Source organism: Ochotona curzoniae, unplaced genomic scaffold, assembly GCF_017591425.1.
Source record: "Ochotona curzoniae isolate NIBS_2020 unplaced genomic scaffold, NIBS_Ocur_1.0 contig_430, whole genome shotgun sequence".
NCBI classification, from domain to species: domain Eukaryota; kingdom Metazoa; phylum Chordata; class Mammalia; order Lagomorpha; family Ochotonidae; genus Ochotona; species Ochotona curzoniae.
The window spans coordinates 1827018-1850939 of record NW_024466219.1 but is presented as its reverse complement, the minus strand read 5'-3'; the positions used below and the strand labels follow the sequence as shown (position 1 = coordinate 1850939).

At 46.3% G+C, this 23922-nt stretch overlaps 1 protein-coding gene and 1 pseudogene across 1 annotated transcript in view; one reads left to right on the top strand and one right to left on the bottom strand.

The window, feature by feature from the left end:
• HMCN1 (hemicentin 1) overlaps positions 1 to 23922 on the bottom strand; it is a 350746-nt gene that overhangs the window by 299932 nt on the left and 26892 nt on the right. The gene's annotated exons all lie outside the window — the stretch shown is intronic.
• On the top strand, positions 17602 to 17668 carry LOC121160125 (annotated as a pseudogene).

The following is a 23922-nucleotide window of genomic DNA, read 5'->3' as shown; positions in this document are numbered from 1 at the left end:
CAGATACTCCAGTGGTGCCACCAGTTAACACACCCACATCCCATGTCAAAGTGTTGGTTCCATCCCTGGATCCTCTAACTCTGATCCAACTTCATGCAAGTTTCTGGGAAGGCAATGGATGACAGCCCAGGAACTTGGGTCACTGCCATTCACATGGAAGACTCGGATGGAGTTCCTGCCTCACAGCTTCAGCCTGCCCCCCGCCCCTTGGCAGCTGCAGGCAGCTGCGGGGTGAACCAGCAGCCAGATCAACAGCTCTCAGTCTGTCTCAGTCTCTCTCTTTCCCTGTCTCCTTCCCTCCATCTTTTCCTTCTTCCTCCCCCCTCGCTCCCTCTGTAGATCCGCCTTTGAAAAAACATTTTGGAAAATGTTTAGAAAAGAGAGAATAAATCATCCAATTTAGAGACTTACTGTCATCAGCAATTGATTCAAAAGAAAAGCCAGCAAAATTCTTACTTTAAAGGACTCGATTTCAAGGCCTTTCTCACTGCAAAGTTTCCAAGGTCTCTCTTGAAGTGAGAGGTGAAATGTGGCAGTCTGCATATAAGGCTTCTCTTTACCCTTCTGGAATTCAGGTTCTCACCAAGGGATTTCAGCAGTGGATTAAAAACATGACACAACTGTGTGCGTGCCAGGTAAACCGAACAGCGTTACATATGCTGCTATCAAAAACCCCTCCACAGTCTCTCTGTCACCTTGGAATACACCTCGTATCCTATTTAAGCATCCATTTCTTCTCCTTCTCTAAGACAAGTCTAAATTTAGCTTTGTGGTTCCTTTTGTTCCTGTTTTCAGTGCGGTGTTCCGTTAGTATCAACTCAAGGGAAACCAAATACAGCACGGTGAAATGATGTAACTGATAGCAAATTCAGGGCTCAAGTTAAAATAAAAAATGCGCAAGAATCCAGAACCCTGTTACGTGACATAGCAAGCTTATTTGCATACATAATTTACAATCTATGCTTACCATCATGATATACAAAACACCTATACACATTGATTCCCTCACGGGAGTCAACCCTCTGAAACTGGAATACAGCGCCACCTGCTGGCCCTCTCGGATCCACGTGCTCAATCACTGGTAGGCTGGCTGGCGAGCAGGCTCAACTCCACGTTGACTCAAAAACAAGCTCAAGCCTTCACGGTTGTATACTCTACGAGAGCAACTAGGGTTCCATTTTTGCTTGAAAATTTCCATAAGTAAAAAGTGATGGAAAGCACTGTTACTGTGCTGCTTCCCTTCAAAACAATGCCACTTCAGCCTGTCCTTCCTTGCCTTTAATGATCAAAGAAACGTTAAGAGAAGCCAACAGAACCAGCTCATGTTTTCACATGTTCATCAGGCAGTGAGATGAAATCTCAAATTTAACTTACTCTCTTCCCACATACCCAATTGTCCATCTTAGTGAGGAAACCAAAATGACATAGATATATATCCATTATCCATTCATTCATAAATATAACCTGACCACCTACAGGAGTCCAGCCCTCCGTAGCCCGGGACAGCAGACGTGAGCACACGGAGCTTGCAGAACAGTGCAGACACCAAAGCGGAGTGAGTGTTTATGCAAGCCGTCGCCATCACTTCTCTAGGACACAGTGAAGTCACCAGGAAATGCTCTCACAAGCAAAACATGTGAAGCTCAATTCCCACACACTCACAGCCGCTCACAATAGCAGTCTGTAAAAATTCAATCCTGCAACTTTGGACATCATAGGCCCCACACTTCCTCACTTTCAGAAACACGGAGTTAGGTCTTATTCCCATTATACTGAACACGCTGTAGGAGACAGAAGGGAAAGCCACACGTATATGCGAGCCATGCAATCAGCAAGATCGCCACAATTAACAAGGAAGCACGTAGAACTAGTCTAGAATCAAGACAGCGGAACAGGCTAAGGACACATGGAAACAAACGGGGAATCATTAGCCAGGGTGAAGCCGAGAGGGCACATTCCAGGAACTAGGGAGACATGCGGATGGCAGAGGGGCACCTGGGCTGAGACATGGGAAAGCAGCGAGCACGATGCTGTGGTGTTGCAGTGAGCAGACACTCCAGTGGCAATCAGCAGCCAGAACTCCACCAGCAGCCAGGTGGGAAGCAGAGTTCATCTGCAGCACAACAGGTGAACCCAGACAAAGGACCGCCTGTCCTGATGATTTGTTTGATTCGACCAGAAGCAGGACAGAGCAGTAGATCAAAGCAGGCAGTGCAAGAACAGGGCAGATTTCACAGTGTTTCCGTGGGACTGTGCTTGCACTACGCTGGGAGCAAACGCATTTCTGCCTCAGTGCATTGCACCAACGTGGCATCCTACAGGTTCCACCCAAATAGGTCCAGGGAGCTCCCAGACCTAACAGCCAGTAGAACTCCACCAGCGGCAATCGGGCCATTTTGTACAGTGAGGCAAAGGCTAAAACTGAAGAGACAAAAGTGAGCTGCGTATGCACTGAGCTGGGGACAAACTGACTTCCAGCATGGTGCATTGCACCAGCCCGTCAGAAAAAACAATACCGACTGTGGCATCCTACAGGTCAAAATAGTTCTGGGTTGCAATCAGACCTAACAGCCACAGGTTCTGGCAAGATCAGCACCAACAACAACCTCGTTATTTAGCACACCTGGTGTCTCCCTAATCCTGGAAACTGCTCAGACCAAAAGTGGGAGAAAAGTTGCAGACAATGGTGCATCCACAGCACGGGATCACAGGAGGTGGAGACCGGAGAGCCAGGAGCGGGGGCTTTGGAGACCACGGTGGAGGCCAAACACGGAACTGGCTGCAGGGAGTGACACAAGTGACTGCGAACAAAGAACGGGACACCAACCGCAACAAGCAAACTTCAATCCTAGGCCTGTGGTGACACAGCTTAGAAACCCGCCCTGAAGAGAGGAATCCACTCACCGGAATGGCAACAACCAAGAGCAAAAGAAGAGACAGAGGCAAAAGAATGTTACTGAAGACTCCTACAAAGGGACAGAAGCCTTTGCCAACGTCAGAGTTAACCGAGGAATACGTCAAGCAATGGGAGATACAGAATTCAGAAAACCCATTATAAGCTTATTACCAACAATGAGAAGCACATGCAAGAGTTCAAGGAATTTAAGAAATATGTCACACAGGAAATAGCAACACTGAAGCAAAATCAAGTTAAAGGATGCAATGAAGCAAATTAAAATTCCCATGGAAAGTTTCCATAACAGAATGAGTGAGGCAGAAGAAAGAATCTCAGAATTAGAAGATATTTCCTGTCACAATGGGAAACAATCAAAAAGCTGGACGCAGAGCTGGGTCAAACTAAAAAAAAAAAAAAATTCAAGACTTAAAGGGCACTATTAAAAGGCCAAATGTAAGAGTTAAGGGAGTTCCAGAAGGTGCAGAACGAGAAGCTGGATTTTAAAATGTATTCAATGAAATAATAAAGGAAAATTACCCTAATCTGGGGAAAAGAATTGGGAAACAACATCCAGGAGGGGCACAGAACTCCCAACAAGGCTGGCCAAAAGCGATCTTCACCACGACACATGATAAGCTCTTTCAATCGACCTTAAGAAAAAGATCCTTAAATGTGCACATGAAAAATCAATGACATATGCAGAAATGGCAATCAGACTCACAGGCGATTTCTCACAGGAAACTCGAGAGGCAAGAAGAGAATGGAGTGACATATTCCAGATTCTCAAAGCAAAAAATTGTTGGCCCAGGATAACTTACCAAGCAGAGCTTTCTTTTGTCTTTGAAAATGAAATAAAATTCTTGACCACAGTGAGGAAAAGAATATGCCTCTTCTAAACCTGCCCTACAAATAATTCATAAATATGTTCTATTGATAGAGTAAGGGAACAGCAGCCACCAAAACCAAAGGCAAATGGAAGAACATCCCAGTAAAATGACAACAGAAGACTATATTAATGAACAACCCATTGCTAAGATGACAGGACCAAATTACCATCTATTCATATTAACCCTGAATGCAAATGGCTTAAACCCATCAATCAAATGTCATAGATTAGTAGATTGGATTAAAATAACTACCCCATCTGTTTTCTACAGAAGACATATCTCATCCACAAAGATAAGCAGAGTATCTCATGAATTTTGATGTTTTTCATTTAAAAAAATAAATTTAATTCTTCCTTGTCCTAGGTCATACTGTAGCATCATTTTCTTTAAGAAGGTTCTTCATTTTCTTTTTCATTTCTTCAGTGACACATTATTCATTCAGTAGCATGTTATTTAACTTCATGGCATTGTAAATTTCTATTTTTCTTCCTGTTGTTGAGTTTGTACTATGACTTTTCATTTAAGGGGATGTATGGTAACTGTGTAAAGGAGCTTATCATATATCCAGATGTGAGGGCACAATGCAGTATGCATTTCTACTTCCAGATCAAAGATAGACTCCCAATGAAACTGTTTACTGTATCTTGACAATAGGATGCTGGACTCTCTGCCTTTGTCCATGTCCACAATGATGGACTTATGTTGTTTATGGAGAATTACACTGTCATAATGATACACAGTAAATCAGTGTTGGGGGAAAGGACTTGGGAGAGGGGTAAATCCCACAGCCTATAAAACTGTATCATAAAATATTAATGGAAAAAAAATATATTAAGGGAAGCTAGATGTGCTTCACTAACTGTGACAAATATACAAATACGACATGCTAATATGAGAATTAGGAGAAAGGATATAGGGAAACTGTTTCACTAGCCTATAAGTTTTGTTTTCAAATCTTAAAACTTCCCAAAAATACATTTTAATTCACCAATAAGCACATACTATGTATTAAAAAAATAAAGATTTAGCTTGCCAGCAGTCTTTCAATACTTTGTCTCACTTGCAATTATCCCATTACTACCTTATGTTCAATTGAGTGTTTCCCAACTTTAGCATCTGTGATCAATACTGATCTTTACAAAGCAGGCTTCATCTATACAAAATAAATAATACTTGACATTTTCCCCTCTCAGATTCCCAATGTTTTGTGCTGTGTAAGATGGTTAGCTCGCAAATGTGAAGAAATTAGAAGTATTTCTAGTAAAAAATCTAATTTTCTTGGAGACACATATGACAATCCAGATTTTTGGTTAAAGGGGTAACTGCAATTAGCCAAAATTGTATTTATCTTCCCATTCCAATTGGCTTAGTAAGATAGTACACATTTTTCAATATGCGCTGCCCACGGATGTAAGCATGTAAATGGCATGTAAATGGCATGGGGATGCTGTGTGTGCTGTGCGCTTTGTCAGGGCCAGCACTGGAGCTAGTAGATAAAGCCATCCGTAATGCTGGTTTCCAATCTGAGCAATATCAGTTCATGTCCTGGCTGCTCCACTTCTAACACAACCCCTTGATTATAGCCTTAGAAAGCAGTGGAAAATGTTTCAAGTTACTTGGGTCGCTGCCACGCACGTGCGACCTGGAGGAAGCTCCTGGCCCCGTCTGGCTCACCACTGGTTGCTGTGGCCATTTGGGCAGTGAACCAGCAGGTGGAAACCGCTCTCTCTCCCTTGCAGTCTATAAGCCTGACTTGCTACGTAACCAGCTAGTTAGCTGTTTGTTTCTTCAGAATGTTATGAGATCACTCGTTACTCCTGATATAAAGACATGGAAACGAAACAAACAGACCAGACCCACAAATAAACTCCTAGATACACACAAAACAATGACACTGAGCTCGTGACAACTGAAGCACACTCCATGACAGACTGCACTTGTCTGCGACTGGGGTGGGGGTGGGCATTTGAATAAGCAAATGCAGATGTTGAGGGGAAAACGTTTAAATTTGACACTGCCCTTTGCTAAGAGACTTGCCAAATGTTTTCCATAAGCAATGCTGAAATGTCTGAACATTTTTATAAAGCCACCACCCAGACGAACTTTCATAAACGGAATTTGCCAATTTATTAATAATGAGGTTACATAGTTGATATTTCTGAGCTGTGTTTCTTTGTACCAATTTTATTAACCATAAAAAAGTTTTAATAATAATAATGGTGATCTTCCTGGTGCACATCTGAGCACATACCCACGTGGGTTGAGGCTACCCCACTGCCACTCGGAGGCCACTGTTACACTGGAGCATAAGCCTTCGCCGGGCAGAAGCAGCTCACTGGACTACACAGAAACTAGGGGCCATCTATGCAAGTGTGTGCAAAAATGCCTGGAAGTGTGTACTCACTGTCAGATAGAAAAAAACCACTCCTCAAACAGAATATGGATGGAGTTTTATATTTGAGTTCCACCTTCAGTCATGATTGTGACATCCATGAATCTCTGAATCAGCAAAAAACTATTTTTCCAATTATCACTTGTCACTGACAGTACGCCTCGCCTTTCTCTTCGCAAACTCTGTGCAAAATACACAGTTATGCAGACCATTAAGAGCTTAAATTTAGGGCCTGGTGTGGTAGCCTAGAGGCTAAAGTCCTCACCTTGCACATGCCGAGATCCCATATGGGCGCCGATTCTAATCCTGGCAGCCCCACTTCCCACCCAGCTCCCTGCTTGTGGCCTGGGAAAGCAGTCGAGGACGGCTCCAAGCGTTGGAACCCTGCACCCACATGGGAGACCCGGAAGAAGCTCCTAGCACAGATTAATTAAGCTCCAGCTGTTGCAGCCACTTGGGGAGTGAATCAGCAGACGGAAAATCTTCCTGTCTCTCGTCCTCTCTGTATTTCTGACTTTCCAATAAAAATAAATAAATCTTTAAAAGAAAGAACTTGAATTTAGCTATAATACAGCTTCCCATGGAAACAATAAACCTCAGCCATCAATGGACAATGTCCCAGATGAAAGGAGCCAGTTTTATTACATGGTCACAGTGCCTGCTCTGCTGACTTCACGCAGTAGTGCGAGCAAGGCTGCCATGACACCAAGTGCCAGGCGGTCACTCTGGGGGCCGGCGCTGCGACACAGTGTCCAGCCACCACCCGAGACAGTGCTTCAAGTCCCAGCTGCTCCACTTCCAGATCAGCTTCCCCTGCAGTCATTCGGAGGCTGGCAGAGGACGGTGACTCGTGCCTGGGCCCCTGCCGTCCACACAGGAGACCTGGACTAACGGCCTGAGCACCGCCTGGCCCAGCCCTGGCTGCTGTGCCCACTGGGGAGTAAGCCTGCAAACGGAACATCCCTCTCCCCTCTCCTCCTATCTCTCTCTCTCCCTCTCTCTCTCTCTCATCCTCTTTGGAATTCTGCCTTTCAAGTAAAATAAGTAAACCTTTTAAAAACAAAAGTAATTCTTTTGCTATTACCAATAAACTTGGAAAAGAAAATATCAATCATGACCTGCGTCTTCAAGTTTTTCTGTTTCCTCACCCAAGACAAGTAGCAGCCAGCAGCAGCAGACACACGCCAACACACAGATCGGACAGCGCTACCGGACAGCAAGGACAGCGTAAGCATGGCCTACACTCTGCAGACGACAGTCTGGAGTCTCGGGTGGGCAGTGGTAGGAGACGCTGCTGATTCAAAAAGCACCTCGAGTCTTTCAAGTCATGAGTAGCCGACAATAATTCGCCAAATCCGGTAGGTGCATTTGGAATTGAAACTCTTCCGTAGGACTTCAGTACCGGCTGATGCCGGCACTATATATATAAAAACCACGTGAAGACGCTGCTTGCTGCTGTGCCCAGAAATGCCAGCTGTACAGGGCTAAGCATCCCCACTCCTCAGCATCATTCTTACCCGGATCACATAACACTGCATCCAGAATGCAGCGGAGAAATTTCAGGAATATTTATTATACACGATAACAAGGATTCTGTAAGTGTATATTGTCTAAGAATTTCTAGTAATTTTATATATATGCTTGCATGTGTTTGTGTACGTAATATTATACCATACCACACGTAACGCCTGAGAATTTCTGCTGAGATGCACAAGGGTGTTTTGAAAGTTGACAGGAGGGCTGGGCCTGTGCTGGCTCAAGTACCAGCTGCTCCATCTTTTATGATCCAGTTCCCTGTTAATGTGCCGGGGAGAGCAGCAGCAGGTGACCCAGGGCCTAGGACCCTGCACCCATGTGGGAGCCTCGGAGAAGGGACCCAGACTCCCGGTTCGGCCGAGCCCAGTGCTAGCCACTCCCATCTGGGGAGCAAACCAGCAGATGGAAGACCAGCGACTGTCTCTCACTCTGTTTCTCTCTCTCTCTCTCTCTCTCTCTCTCTATATATATATATATATATATATATACGTATGTATGTATGTATGCCTTTCAAATAAATATTTTTTAAAGATTTATTTATTTATTTTTATTGGAAAATCAGATAAACAGAGGAAAAGAGATAGAGAGGAAGATCTTTTGTCCACTAATGCAAGCAACTGCAACGGCCAGAGCTCAGCCGATCTGAAGCCAGAAGTCAGGAGCCAGGAGCCTCTCCTGGGTCTCCCACGTGGTTGCAGGGTCCCAAAGCTTTGGGCCTTCCTCGACTGTTTTCCCAGGCCACAAGCAGGGAGCTGGATGGAAAGCAGGGATGCCAAGATTAGAACCGGCGCCCATATGGGACCCCGGTATGTACAAGGTGAGGACTTTAGCCACTAGGCTACCACACCAGGCCCTCAAATAATTTTTTTAATTCATGAAAAAAGGAATTAAAGTACAACTTAAAATCCATGCAGTTTTTGTTATAAAACACAACTCCTTGAGTTTTGTGAAGTTCCTTTATGTTTAATCACATGGATATACAAACACACTGACTATAAATGGAATAATTTTACTAATGAGTATCTCAACAATTCTTATTAATAAAATAAGTCAAAATGGAATGTTTTAAGGTGAACTTTAAGCTTACTGATTGATCATCGGTTAAGCTGTCTGCATCCCACATCAGAGTACGTGACTGGGGCACCGAGTCAGGCCCCCAACGGCAGCTTCCTATTAACACAGGCCCGGGAGTCGGCGGCAGTGGCTCCAGTCACTGACTTTCTGCCACCCGTCTGGGAGACCTGGCCTGAGTTCCTGGCTCCTAGCTTCAGTCCCAGCCCATTAGGGCATTTGGGCAAAGAAAACTGCCACAGTTTGTTTTCCAGAAAACCACGTCTATAAAATGGGGTTATTACTATGGTGAAGAGAAACCTTTGGTGTCTGGCTCATGTTCAGACATACGCTAAGAAAGCAAGATGTTGACAAAGTGCTCATCTGTCCTTCGGGAAAACGATGCCAGGGCTAGTGCTGCTGCAAGGTCGAATGCCCTCCGCCGAAAGGCGACTGCCCCTTCCAGTCCTCGCATCACAGGGACGAGTGGTCTGGTCTAAATTACTAGCTCTCCATTCCAAACAGCTAACCCATTACGTACTGCCTATTGCATTTCCCTTCTGCATCCTGCACACTCCTCCGAGTTGCCCAAAGACACATGTTAGAAGCCATCACGTCGTTAACCATGAGAGAAGGAAACACGGGCCTGCCAGACCTTTCATATTACTCACATGCCTGGGAACACACTTCCAAGGAGCTCCTTCTCCACATTTAACCAGCTTACAAATAGCAGCACATACGCAAAATGCAGGGCTAGGCTTCTCACTCAGGTACAACCCCGTATGTCGCACCACAACCCATCACAAAATGTGATGCACAGTCTGTGACAAAACCAGACGACACATGCTCACCGCTCACCCACACAGACGCTGGAAAGACTGCAGGTTTCATAAAGTGACTCCTCAATTAGTTCATTATTTTGATGTTTAACACAAAGTAAAGCCTTGGCTCTATATCCAAAAATTAGATCAGCTTTCTATACCATAACATTTTTAAAGGGGCACAGCTAACATAATAATGTTTCCAACATATTTACTTTTTCAGAAAATGAGTAAAGCTAGGTCACTTGATTTCTGATCGCCTCTGCTTTAAATTGCAAACACAAAAGTCTTCTTGCCATAGCAGAGTCCACAGAGGACCCAGTACACAGATCACAAATTCACAAACACGAACAAAGCGACAGCAAAGAGGAACGCAGGGCTCACTCCCACGAACTCCAGCAGCACCAGACGGCTCATCTAGGAGTTCCCTAATCCTCACACCGAGCCGGCCAAGGGCAGCCTTTTGGCCACAAAGTCTTTCTTTCCAAAGTGCGTGGGGATGAGCAATGCGCACGTGTGTGAATCCGTGAAGTGTCTGTGTGTACCTCCGGGACTACAGAAAGCCCACGGAGACACAGGTGTCTGGCACAAGCTGGTTAAGCCTCAGCCGGGGATGCCCACGGCCCACAATTACAGGGCCTAGGTCAAGTTCTGGCTTCTGCTCTGGCTTCTCAGGATGTGCACCCCTGGGGCCTACCAGTGATGATTCAAGTTCCTGCTGTCCACATGAGAGACACAAATGAGTTTCAGTTTTTAATTCCTTTATTTTTGTTTATTTGAAAGGCAGAGTTACAGAGGATCTTCCACCCTCTGGCTCATTCCGCAGAGCTTATCCAGGCCACAGGGCTTCTTCCAGGTGTCTCAAGTGGGCACAAAGGCCCAAGCACGTGGGCCACTGTTTCCCCAGGCACGTTAGCAGGGAGCTGGATCAAAAGCGGGGCAGGATGGACCCAGAGCTATGCCTGTATGTGATGCTGGCATCAAAGCAGATGCACTATTTGCTAACAGCCTCTAGAATTCAATTTTTGATTCTTGGCCTCAGCCTGGCACAAGCTTGGCTGCTGAAAGCATTTTGGAAGTGAATCAAAGTATGCAAAAGTCTTAATTTTTCTCTATGTGTGTGTGTGTATCTGTCTATCTCACCTATCTTTCAAATAATTTTTTAAACGTTTAAAAGTTTTGGTACAAAAAACGTAGGTCCATCCACAATCCTGCACAGCATCCATTTCTGAGAGATTTTTTTGAAGCCCTCTCCAAGTTAGGTGAACACATATAAACATGTTACAGTGTTGTGGTACGCAGTGGAGCGTTGCGCTCACCCCCTTTGACTGGGCAGTCTGCATGTTCCGCGAGCTATCTGCTGAACGTAAAACAGCTCAGCAGAGCTGCCCTCTTCCATGCAACGATCAGAAACGGGAGCGGCAAGACCAAGCCCTCTGAGCAGACTCTCCAGCGCCAAATGTGACTCGTCTCTGCAAGTGCTCAGCCTTCTCCAAAAGGGAGCAGTCAGCCTGAGATGGTAAGCTTCAGATCACTCAGGGGCTTTAAGTTCTTTGATAGTGGAAATAAGGACTTTATTTCCACAGAAAACCTATTTATGTATAGACTTCAATACAATGAGTTCCAACCTTTAACCTTTTTACTCATTACTACTGCAATCATAAATTCTTGTAAATTAAAGCAACCTCAAAATCAAAGACATAACTTTTAAGTTTTTTCACCATTGAGGAAAAACTCCAATGTTTCCACTGCTGAAATGTCAGGGGAAAAAATTACAAGACAGGAAATGAGAGAGAGAAAACTCTCCCGACAAAGCTATCCCAGGCGTGGCCGTCCTGCGCACACCAGACACGGCCAGTCAAGCCGACGGTGCGGGAACACGGTGCGCGCCTCCCAGCTGCGCCGGAAAGACCACCTCAGCACAAACCCGGATGGCACGAAGCGTTCAATTTTCAAATTAAAAAATAAAAAGGCTCTAAGAAGCAAGCCAGTTTGTGACAACGCAGGAAGCAATGTCGGCACGCTGGGGGATGCTGCTGGGCGGCACGGCACCTGCTGGGGCAGTACAAACCTGAGGCAGGTCCTCCCGCAGGTCGGCCCAGGAATGGGGACCCTGGGCTCCCACCTGGCAGAATCCACCACCCCTCTGGCTCTGCAATGACATTCTGTCTAACCACTGTCATGTAATAATAAAGCATTTATAATTTCCGAAGGGAAAATATTTAAATTTTTTAGCCTGTCTACTTGAAAGTTAGAATTGGGAATGCAAGACTGTCGCTTGCCTCTTTATTCTTTAGGTTGGAACGCCAACTAAAAGACACTTTGAGGAAATATAATACAAAACAACATGAATTCTACAACAAATGAAAAATATTTATGTCTTTACAATTAAAAAAAAAGAGAGAGATGATTCTATTTCACATGTTCCCAGTCTAGGTTAGTAAGTGAAACTTCAATAAAATCATTGTGAATTTCAGGAAAATCTGCCATCAGAATCATACTTTCTCCACTAAAAACCTAATTAAAAGACATTAGGTCCAGAATTCCTTCCAAATTCTTACATCAGCCATTTCCTAACTAAACCATTACAAGCCAATGGGGAAATAGTATAACTCGTAAGGAAAAAAAAGTCAACAGGCATTACTTGAATAGCAGGGGTCTGCAGCCAGCCTGACACTCTAACCTCCTGTTAAGTTGAAAGAGGCAGCATTAGGGAGACCGCAACAAAGGAATTCTCTACATTCAGGACAGAAAGCAATTACGACATAAGTAAGAATTTCTGCAGTCAGGTCAAAGTAAGGACACATTTAAGACCTACCCTAAGGTAGGAAGAATAGACAGAAAGTGGGGACAAGGAGAACTGGTTGGCACTAACAGAGCCCATCTTGCCAGCACACAAAAGCCTTAGGCTCAAATTCTAAAATCCACAAACATTGTAATATTTATCAGACCATTGGCTGGAGTCACACCTGACATTCTGCAGGAGGTAGTTTGAAGTAAACCAGGCGTTCTCTCACTTTAGTCAATGAAGTGCTCTCAAGATGTTTGAAAGAAGAAAAAAAGATACTGCAGTTAGAATAATAAGCATTGCAGAAGCCTGTCAAGCAACACAGGACGCGTACTGGACGAACCGGAACCAAGATGGCCGCAGCCACTACACACAAGACGGCGTGTCAGGAAGCAGACACACAAGTGACAGGGCTGTTAGCATTGCTTGTGACACTCCACGGCAATCACTGGGTGACTACTTGGGAATTACCACATTTAACCTTGATTAAAAGCACGGAGTATACGCAAGGCGCTTGTTCGGCTTTCTCAATTTTTTCAGGAAAATAAAATCAGTGGCTTGCAAACTCTTTGGAACCTCTTAGAGGCCTGGAGAGAACAAATAAAAATGACCTCCTTTCTGTACCGTCTACACACATGAGACTGTATGGGGAATATTTCAGATACAAAGACAACTGACTCTTGCTGACAGATAACTGAAAGAGCCGAGAAGAATCCGAAGACAACCACGTGACAGCCAAGAGGCAGGGATGAACGCTGGCTCAATTCTGGAATCCTGGCTTACGAAGGGAACCTGGACACAACCTCTTCCCTTCGGAGACAGCTGAGCTGAAGCTTTCCCTACCTAACTTCACACTAACTGCTAAGAGGGAATAGAACTGCCTTAAAGAAACAAAGAAAATGCTGGCATAAACGGCCTCTGACGTGTAAGGAAAGTTACCAACAACTAGAACCTAAATGACCCTCAGTTCTCTGGTCCCTCCCAAGCACTTTTTCTGCTTGGTCTTCTTCCTGCCTGTTTTTTAAATGTTGGACGGACATCATTTGTTCTAGATTTGCTTTTCAATTCCCTTTTATTCTCTCACCACAAATCTGTCAGGAAGATAAAACTGCCTGGAGGGATTAAAAAAAAGTGCTATCGAAAAGGAAAAATAAGTGAACTCTTTCAGCATAAATGACCAGATGGTACCTAAGGCCCACAACTCAGCGTTCATTGCTGGCTCTCCGGACACAAGTTACTATGGTGGTGGAAGTAAAAACACGCGTGTAAGTGCATAGTGTGTACAGAGATTAAGTTTGAAGACAATACATCTCTTTTCTTTCTTATCCTGCCATATTTACTCATCAAAGTCATTTCCGCCTTATTTTCTTGGTTCTGCAATTCAATTAAAAGGTCAGTCTTCCCCACACAGCTCCTTTAGAGAACAGCCAAGGGCACCAAGAAGCTGACTTTCCTCCTCCGAGGGGCTGGAGCAGACAGCAACCAGACTCCAGCAGCCAGAGGCAAACACTCAAAAACAGCAACTTGAACCACGCGACGTAGCAGATGCCTTCCTTTCTGCGCTCTTGTCCCTGGGCCACACAAGCATCTATCTCACCTCCTTTCCCATCCGCTTATAAATATCTCAAATTCCTCCAGTTAAGAAGCACCAAAACATCAACACACCTCTCCACTCCCTTCACTCTCCACTACTGTGCATCTCTCTACAGACAAAATACCGGTCCTCCGACCATCTCTGCTGAAGCCTCAGGCGCAGTCAAATCTGTCTTCCGTCAACCCCTCCCCCAAACAGCTCTGAGCCAGGTCACTGGAGGCCTTGATGACGCCTGTGTCTCACACAGGCACTTCTCCACCACCACTGGGTACTTCCAATCCACTCTTCCAATCTGGGGTGAGCGATCCAACACTGTCCTGCTCTCCCTCCCTCTTTTATCACTGGCTCTGAGTCTCTTGGTCACAGATTCACTCTACCTTAGCAAGTCAATCCTACGCCATGTTACGTAACTTTCCCTGTAGGTGACCTTGTCCCCGCACTGGCTTCAGTTACAGCTTAAACCACAGTAACTCACAGGTGTGCGTCACCTAAGGCAGCTTCCTCACGACCTCGTGTATCACGGCGTTTAGTCTTTTTCACCAAAACATTTCTAAATCATCTACAGCTCAATGTACTACAAGGAAAGCCTAAGATTTTCTCTTTGCAGAGAACCAGTCTGTGTCCATTCAGTTGCACAACACAAACACTGAGAAGACACCACAACTGGCACCACCCCTAGTCACGCATGTCCCAACCCCAAACCACCAGCAACTTCTGCCCTTTCTACCCAGTCAACAGATCAGGAAATCTTTCTACACATGATCTCCTCACCCACAACCCTAGCCCAAGATCTTGGTATCCTTCGTCTCTTAAAGGACCCAGACTAGACCGAACTGCTGAGAGTCTGTACCATTCCTCAAAGGTACCAGAGTGCTTTTCTCTGAGATGTAAGCATGACTACATCATTAACCAATCACAGCCCAGCCCAATGACTTTCCACTGCTCTTACGACAGAGCTGAAACTCCTCAACACTATCAAATCCTACCCGTCCTGCTTTCTTCCTCCTGCTCCCCCCCCCCCCCCGTTCTCTCCACACCTCTGAGCTTCACTGTCATACTCCTTAGGAGCCCCCCTTTACTCCTTTCCCTGAATTACCCTTCTTTCCTTTGGCTCACTTCTCTTTGTCCTTGGCATGTAGTCCAACCTTCACTCTCTTGGGAAGTCTTCACTGAATTCCCCCCAACTAGTTCATACTCCCTAAGTTGCATTTCATATTTTCAACTGCTTAATTTGACTATTTAATCCATTTCCGTCTCTGCACAAGGCTGACTGCCCGTGGGGGAAGGGACTGCGTCTGTTTCTGTTTTTCAGGGATTTGAGTGCCAAGCAAGTACTTTGCATGGTGCAGAAGCTCAATATTTGCTGAATAAAGAAGCAAATGATCAAACTAGAAACTCAGAACCACTAGAACCACCTGCGGTTGTGAGGACTTGCATGAAAGAAATGGAGAAAGGATGTATCCAGCCACTGGGGCTGCTATTTTTCCAAAACATTTATATTTCTTAACACACAAATAACAACATCTTAACCAACTGACTTTTCTTTCTGTTTCAACACTCATCACTGACATGAATCACTCTGAATCATTAACCAAACCCTGACTATGCAAGTGCTATGCAGTAACCGCATACAGTTTTCTTCTGGGAAGGGGTTTGTTGTTCTAATCCGTTTGACTCCAAGGGTGCTAAGGTGAGGGGTGGGGGCAAGTGTTTCCTATATATTAAATACTGCATCAGTGCTATGACACTGTGCCTGTTGGCTTTGATGTTTTGTTTTAAATGCACTCAAGTCAGCTCATCTTTTATTTTTTGCAATCTTTTAAAAAGCGACAAAACTTAGAGTAATGGCCCAAGTGAAAATACTTTCCTGATATAATTACTAGAAAGAGTGGTTTATTTTCTTAGTTGCCTCATTATTTGTTTTCTGAAAGATATTCTACAAAACTTGCAGAGACATTATCAGAAATATGTGTCTCAAACGAACGCAGCCTAACATCACACTGAATTCAATAACAGGCCCTTAATTCCTCTTTAATGTAACAATATACAAATAGTGAGATAATTCAAAAATTGGATGTGGTTAATTCAAAAGCTTTAGTCATGAACATTCTACTGAAAGATCTAAATCACTGTGAGACAATTTAAGTATGAAATTAAACATTTTAAGTTCTTTGTAACATACTTCTTCTCATTTAGTAAGTATACCTTATATATTAGGTGCTTATATTTAATTTTCAAAGCAACCTGAAAAATATGGTATAGAATAAATACTTAGTCATATTTACAGAAGGAAAATTGAAGTGTGGAAATATGTGAGACATTGACTAGGGGATTACTAATACAATTTAAAATAAGATGGCACACAATGACACCACCAAAATTACACATTTAGCCAATCAGCAAATATCTAGTGAGTGCCTTCTATGCAGTCGGTCTCGGCAGCCAACAGTGGGCAAGCCATAGGACGCAACTCTCGCCAATGCTACTTCCGAGAGGGAGAAAAAGCCAGTGTCGCACTTGGAAAGGCAAACCCTAAACCACGGGCCCTTCGAGCAGCTATTTTGGGGTTAGAGGGATGGGAAATCCCCATCCATCTTGTATGCTCCAGGCGTGGCCATCTGCATGACCTACAATGTCACAGGGACTCTTTCTGTGAACTTGAAACAATTGGGACAGAGCCCACCCTCGGGAAACTCCCACGAAGAGCTGCAGAGTCTAACTGGGCTCCCAAAGGCTCCTCATTCCTGCCTGGCCTGCATCCTTGGCATGAGGGCGCTCCATTTAGTGTGTCACTACAAGGTCATCTCAACAGTCAAACTCCCGAGCTGTAACATAGCCAACCCGAGGACACAGTTCCTTGGGGAAAAAAGGCTTCTCTTGCAAAGAGATTTTGAAATACCTTCTTGTTTCTTTTAGGTTCCAGAGACTATATGAAGTAACATGATAAAAATGTACATTTCTTGGACAGTGAACAAACTGAAGTACTTGGACTGGCCACAGAAGGTGACAAGTAAGGCAAAGACATCATAGCTCCCGTCACTGTTGTCAGTTACCAAAGGGAAGAAAGCTCGCCAGCCCAGCCCCCCAGCCTACCCTGCTGTAGGCGGGGCAGCCCCCCAGCCTACCCTGCTGTGGGCGCGGCAGCCCCCCAGCCTACCCTGCTGTGGGTGGGGCAGCCCCCCAGCCCACCCAGTGCTGTGCAGCGGGGCAGCCCCCCAGCCTGCCCTGCTGTGGGCGGGGCAGCCCCCCAGCCTATCCAGCGCTGTGCAGCGGGGCAGCCCCCCGGCCTACCCTGCTGTGGGCGGGGCAGCCCCCCGGCCCACCCAGCACTGTGCAGCGGGGCAGCCCCCCGGCCCACCCAGCTCTGTGCAGCGCGGCAGCCCCCCGGCCCACCCAGCGCTGTGCAGCGCGGCAGCCCCCCGGCCCACCCAGCGCTGTGCAGCGCGGCAATAGGACACTCACTCAGGTGTTCTCTCAGCTCTGCCGCAGCAGGTCACAGCCTGCTCCCTCCAAGGGACAGCCAAGACTTCAGCTACTCCCAGAACTAGTCAGGGGATGCCAGCAGGGAACAGAAACAATTCCAAAACTGATAGAAGGACTCCAAAAGTTAAAGTTGTAATCTAAGAACGTCTCCTTTATCGCTTCTCGGCCTTTTGGCTAAGATCAAGTGTAGAATGTCTCCTTTAAATATAATGCAAGCCTTTCATCATCCTTACAAATATACCACATTTTGGCAACATTCTCACAACATTTTCTCAAAGCAGCACTCTATAGCACACAATAAAACCCAGCGACATTCCTAACCTGGGTCTGAGGGGGCAACTTCAGTGACACAGCGGCTAATTTCTCAACAATCTAAGTTTTCTCCTATCAGAGGGAGAAGACAAAAAATAGCAAGAAAATTTATCGAATAAGGATAAAACACTGGATAATTGAGCAAGCTGCGACATTGCCCAGAGCTGTCTGCTAAGCAGGAAGTTGTGCAGAAATCAAGTAACAGCAAAGATAAATGAGCATCACCAGAGTCAGAAACGATCAGTATGTGGAATACAGTGATACAACTCACAGAAGCAGAGCTAACAGCTGAATCTTCCACTAGTGAAAATGGACTCAGTGGTCTGTACCACCACTCACGCGCACACCCATCGCACTGGCCACACCTCCCCTGACGGCGCAGGCACGATGCCCAGCTGACAGGAGACGGGGCAGTCCTCACCTCTCTCTGACCTGAGGAATGCCCCTCCACGCCTGCGACAGTCCTCAAAATGCCTTTCCACCTTGTTAATTGCCAATTCCAACATTTTCTATGGATCTCCTGATATTCATTACTATTTAACCATTAAAATAACTCTGAAAGACTTGGATTGTTTTCCTACTGAAGGACCTGTGACAGAATAATCCTGCTCCTCTCCCCAGCAAGATGTCCACAAGCCTCTCCTGGAAGCCTGGGAACCTGTTACTTCCCGGGATGAAGGGACTGCCCAGAGGCTCTTCAAATGGGAAAATTATTCTGGCTTTGCGATGTGGTCCAGGGGCCTGGCAAGAGGATCAGAGTGAGAGAAGACGCTGTGGCATGGAAGCTGACTGAGGCAGCAGCCACTCCAGGAGTGGTGGAGAGGTGCATGTGGCAAGCAGCCCTGGTATGGTCCCGGCAGGGACGGGGAGGAAGGGCACACTGCCCTAGCACCTCTGGCACTCCCAGAACTGCAAGACAGGAAGTTAGCATTGTTTCACATCACTAAGCTTGTGGTAGTTCATTACAGCTACAAGCCAGTCGCTGCAATACTGCTCCATCAAGATCTGTAAACCTACCAGTCATGCTGCAGGCGACATAACAGTCGGAACCTGTGTCCACGCAAACCAAGGAAAAGTCCCAAGCCTGCAGGAACTGCTGGCTCCTCTTATGTGCTGGTTATTCATTCTTGGGTCTAGATGCTGAAAATGTTGCTATAAAACAATGTGCTATTAGTTAATATTTATAAAACTATTATTAAACGGTATTGAGGCCATGTATTGTAAAAGCTCCGGCGTGGTGAAGATGTAGTCGGCTGATCAGGCCCAGCCACAGAGGAGTACTTGCTAGGCAATCAGCAAGCTCCCCGGGGTCACCATTTGTCATTTCCATACCTAACAATGTACAGAACACACAAAGAAGATTCAGAGCCTGAATGGCTAAAGTTTATTTTTCCATACTGTATCCTCCTAAAGATAAGATGCTTAAGTGCCAAACATACTGCTAACTCAAGCAGTTCTACCTGGAACATTTGGGATAACGATTTTCTGCTAGCAGGATGCCTTGAACAGATGTCTGCATAACTGGGCAGGGCGTCAGCCCGCTGTCACCTGCAGCGCTCACGCCCCACACACAGCTGCGGCAGGAATGCGGTTCGTGGCTGCAGGTCTGCTGAGAGCTTGACACAGTGCAAGTACAACTGTCCATAGCAACGTGGTGACGCATCCTGCCAAGAGCCCCATCAGTCTCAGCACCACGCCCCTCCGAGAGGTGTCCTGTTCAAACAAGCTTCCCTGAGGACTCACTGAGGCCACACGTTCCTACGTCAGCTCGCTCCTACGTGAGTTTCCTGGGCACTTGCTGATCATCCCGCTCACCTCTGCACTCAGAAGGAATCCCCATGCACTGCCCCCAGCCCACCTCTGCACTCAGCGCTCAGAAGGAGGCCCGGTGCACTGACCTCCCAGCCCCCTGCACCGGCCCACCTCTGCACTCAGCGCTCAGAAGGAAGCCCACCTCTGCACTCAGCGCTCAGAAGGAAGCCGGGTGCACTCTCCCCCGCCCCTGTCTGCACCTTGGAAGCATGTCCTGCAGCAAAGTCGGGGACTTCACGTGACTCTGCTTCAGCCACTTAGGACTGCCCTGTGCGTTTACCATGTGTGCAACTGACACCACTCCAGCAGAGAACATGAACTCAACCGACATGCATCCGAATGTAGCAAACAATCCCTCAGAAAACAGCAGGTTAGCTTTACACAAACCCAGAAATACACTCTTGGGCGATAAGCAATTCAAAAAATACTGAATAGAACCAACAAATGAGGCATTAAAGAACGAGAAAGAAAAGAGCTCATCTGCTTCTAAGCGCTTATTCCCAAAGAAGAGGTTCTGTTAAATGTCACTGGTAATGCCCCAAGACGAAGAACTCTTTTCTATTTTCCTTGACTACAAAATAGGAAAACTACACAAGACCTCCGGTCAATGGTTTGGTTTATGAGCCACAGAACAAAGTGGTTATTGACAAAATGAGAAAACTACTAGGAAAACAAGTTGGCATCCTGTCTGTCAAAACAACAGAGAGCCCTAAGCAGGATGGACAAAGTGAACTTTGAAGGCCGAGGAATACCAGCAGGTGCCTCTTCCTGCCAGAGCAGTGCCTAGGGGTCAGGAGCGACGGTCCAAGAGGGTGCGAGGAACTCCACCTCGGGCAGGCCAGAAGCCTGGGCGTGCTGGCAGAGCGAGCGCAGGCGGTCTGGACAGGATAACGTGGGAGGCGCACATTTGGTAAGAGGAATGATGACAGTAAACAATGCCAGACCTCATATAGCATACCAGTCTCTAAGGAAAGGGGGCGGGGAGACGGAGAGAAGAGGAAAGGCTGTGTGTCATGCTCAGGACCCCAGAGGAAAGCGAAGCCATACCCTCCTGCTTCCTGTCAACCCTTCCCAGAGGCCAGCTGGGGATGGGTGGAGCATTTTCCTTGTTTGGCACAAAGGAGGCAACAACCGACAACCAGCAATGCAACGCCTCGGGCCAGAGATGGCAAAGTCCTTCCTGAGCACGACAAAGCTCCACTGGAAAGCACCGCCCTGAACAGGAGACAGCCAAGACCTTCCTGCTCCCAGCTCTGCGCCCAGTGTTCTGTAAGCTGGGGTCCCGCTAGCTAAACAAGGTGCCTGTTGGCAGAAAACCAGCTCACGGCTGAGTCACAGCAGGTCCACATGGTGACAAAGCCCTGCTCTTTCCACCGATCATGATAAAGCTGTGCTTCCAATGCCAAGCAGGATCAGAGAACTCGGCAAGCACTCGGCCCCATCACAGGCTACAGAAAAGGGGGCAAACACGGGGCTGACGGAGTCACTGTTTGCCTTGGCGACGAGCGTGTTGCTGGTGACCAGGGCAGATTAGCAGCTGTATTACAGAGAACACAGGAAGGGTTGATTAGGAAGCGGAACAGTCACATAGGTTTTCACATGTGCTTTCAATCAATCAGACAATGGGGCAGGCACCGTTACGCAGGGCCTACACACAGTACTTGGGACACCTGTGACCCCACATCGGAGGACCTGCTACTAGTCCTGCCCACTCTGCACCCCATCTTGCTCCCCATTATAATGCCTCTGCAGACGTTGGTTCAATTCCGTGGGGGCCTATCACCTACTGGATGGACTTCTGCACTCCTGGCTTCAGCCTGGCCAAGACTCTTGTAGTGAACAAGACTGTTCACCTGGGGAGTGAACCAATGGTTGCGTGATGTCCTGCAATTCCTCTTGCTCTCTTTCAAATAAATAAAACAAACAAACAAATAAATAAATTCAATGATGAGGGGATGCATTCTGAAGGGACTGTTGAGTTCAATTTGGTTTGGGGCAGACCAGCGGACGAGTACATGAGGCGTGTGTCAGAGAGGACAGGGTGACTGCAAGTGCCAGCACAGACTTCGCAAGAATCTTGGAGAATGAGACCAAAGAAGGTGTTCTTTCCCAGAAAGAGCAATCTGACAAGGCCTTGAGGACAGGCTTTCCAAGCCCAACAGCACAGCAAGCTTTCAGCAACTGAGAACATCAACACCACAGCGTGGAGCTGATGATACACCACTAAGCAGCGAACCCAGACCCTGCGCGGGTGCTCCGCATGAACCCACAGCAGCTGAGAGGAGCAAGTTAGACTGTCTGGCATCAGCCAGAGCAGAGCTCCAAGCACGTTTAAAATCTGAACAAGGCACACGCAGTGTGATCGCAAGCACAGGACACACAGCAGGAACAAAGCAGTGGTGCCCCTTGTCCCTTTAGATCCCGCCCGTGCACGTGGCACCAGCCAGGCAAGACACACAGTGGTGCCTCCATTGCATGGCGTGTGCAAGGAGCCTGCCTGGTGCAGTGTGGGATCTCCAAGACGCAGCAACGAGCGCACTAGACAGGCTTGGGACTTCACCTCATCGGGCATTCTCTGCCACGCCACACCGAGAGGATGGGCATTTCAGTACATGACCAGAGCTGTGCTGAGCTGCAAAGACCATGATGCCACCTTCAACCCCTGCGCCCCTAGCTAGCTGGCCCAGGGGCTGTTGCACAAACTACCTCGCATGTATGGAGATCCAAACAGCTCACAGACTCCTCACACCCCTTGCCTCCACCCTCCTAACAGAAAATCTGCTCACCCACCTGGCCATTCTGGGGACAGGCGACCAAGGATGCTCAAGTCCAGTAATGCCCAGCAAGGTGTTACTGCAATACCTGCCTGGTCCCTCTTCCTGGACATCAGTGGTAGAAAAGCAAAGTGAATTTCAGTCTCATAAACGTAACCTTTGGGAATTTTAATAAAAGCTAAATAAGATTTCAGACTTCTCAGAAATTTTTATTTTCAATTTTTTGTTTTATTATGTAAGTATTAATAAGGCAAACAAAAACGGCAGAAAGTTCCCTGCTTTCTTCAAATTAAGCATGAACATTTTTAATGAATACATGGCTTGAACAGCTTCATTTCCTGACTGTAATGTTGAAAAAAATCCTCATTAAAAAAGAGAAACTGCATGTGGGGGCAACATGACGTTCTCACAAAATGGAACAAAAGCGCTGTTCTTCTCGGGGCAGACTGGGACACACCCACACACAGCTAAGCGAACTCGGGAAATGTTTCGGTGGGAGTCCAGTACCCTGCAAGGCACTTCAGCAACACTCAGGAAAATACCATGTTGAAGGGAGAAAAATTACAATGCCTTCCTGTCAAAGCCCGCTCTAGGCTATGGGCTAATTAAAACAATATGCCAGGACTCCCAGCAAAACTCCAGCCTAGGTATGTTTACAGATTAACAGTACATCTTCTCTGGGTCACGTTCACAAGCCCAACATGTCTCTCTCTCTCTCTCCCTCTCTCTCCCTCTCTCTCTCTCTCTCTCTCCCTCTCTCTCCCTCTCTCTCTCTCTCTCTCACACACACACATACACACACACACACGAAACCCCTAAGGAGTCTAGGCCAGTGTTGATATGCACGCTCTGTTGTCTTGGTTTTTGTTTGGTTTGAGAAGAAATGACAGGAGAGACGAAGGTTGGGCCCAGTGCCGTCCACACATGTGCACAGATGTGTTCAATTAAACACTTACGATGCCTCCTAAATCAACCCATGGACGAAGCTAGTCCTCTCCTTCTGCTAAGCTGGCGCTGCGGCACGCCAAAACTTCACATTACTGCTTGAAGTCTTCTCAACAAAAGATAGTTTAACATATTGCAAACTCGCCATGCTATTAACCTAAGATTTACATAATTCGTGAGTTATGGAATACAGGAAAGAGCAAAGTAAAGTGATTTTTAACTTAGACAACCCTGCTAATTTGGGGATTAGCATTTGGGGATGGGCAGGAGAGATATTTATGATCAATTCTAGCAGTTTCTGAATCAAAACACTAGAACATGAATTCTAAGTACCATGTCTGTGCTGTTGGCCTTTAAGTTGTCTGACTTCACTAAGCTTTACTATGTTACCTGTAATATGATAAAAAAAAGATAAGTAAACATATAAAACCTAAAAATATTACACATATATTTACAGTATGGTCCAATAAATAAAGCTAACTCACACCACCAACAAACACATGTGGCCAGCACCAAGGCAAAGCATGCTAATCCTCTGCCTGCACCACTGGCATCCCATATGGGTGCTGGTTCAAGTCCCAGATGCTCCACTTCTGACCCAGCTCCCTGCTAATCCACTGGGAAAGCAGCGG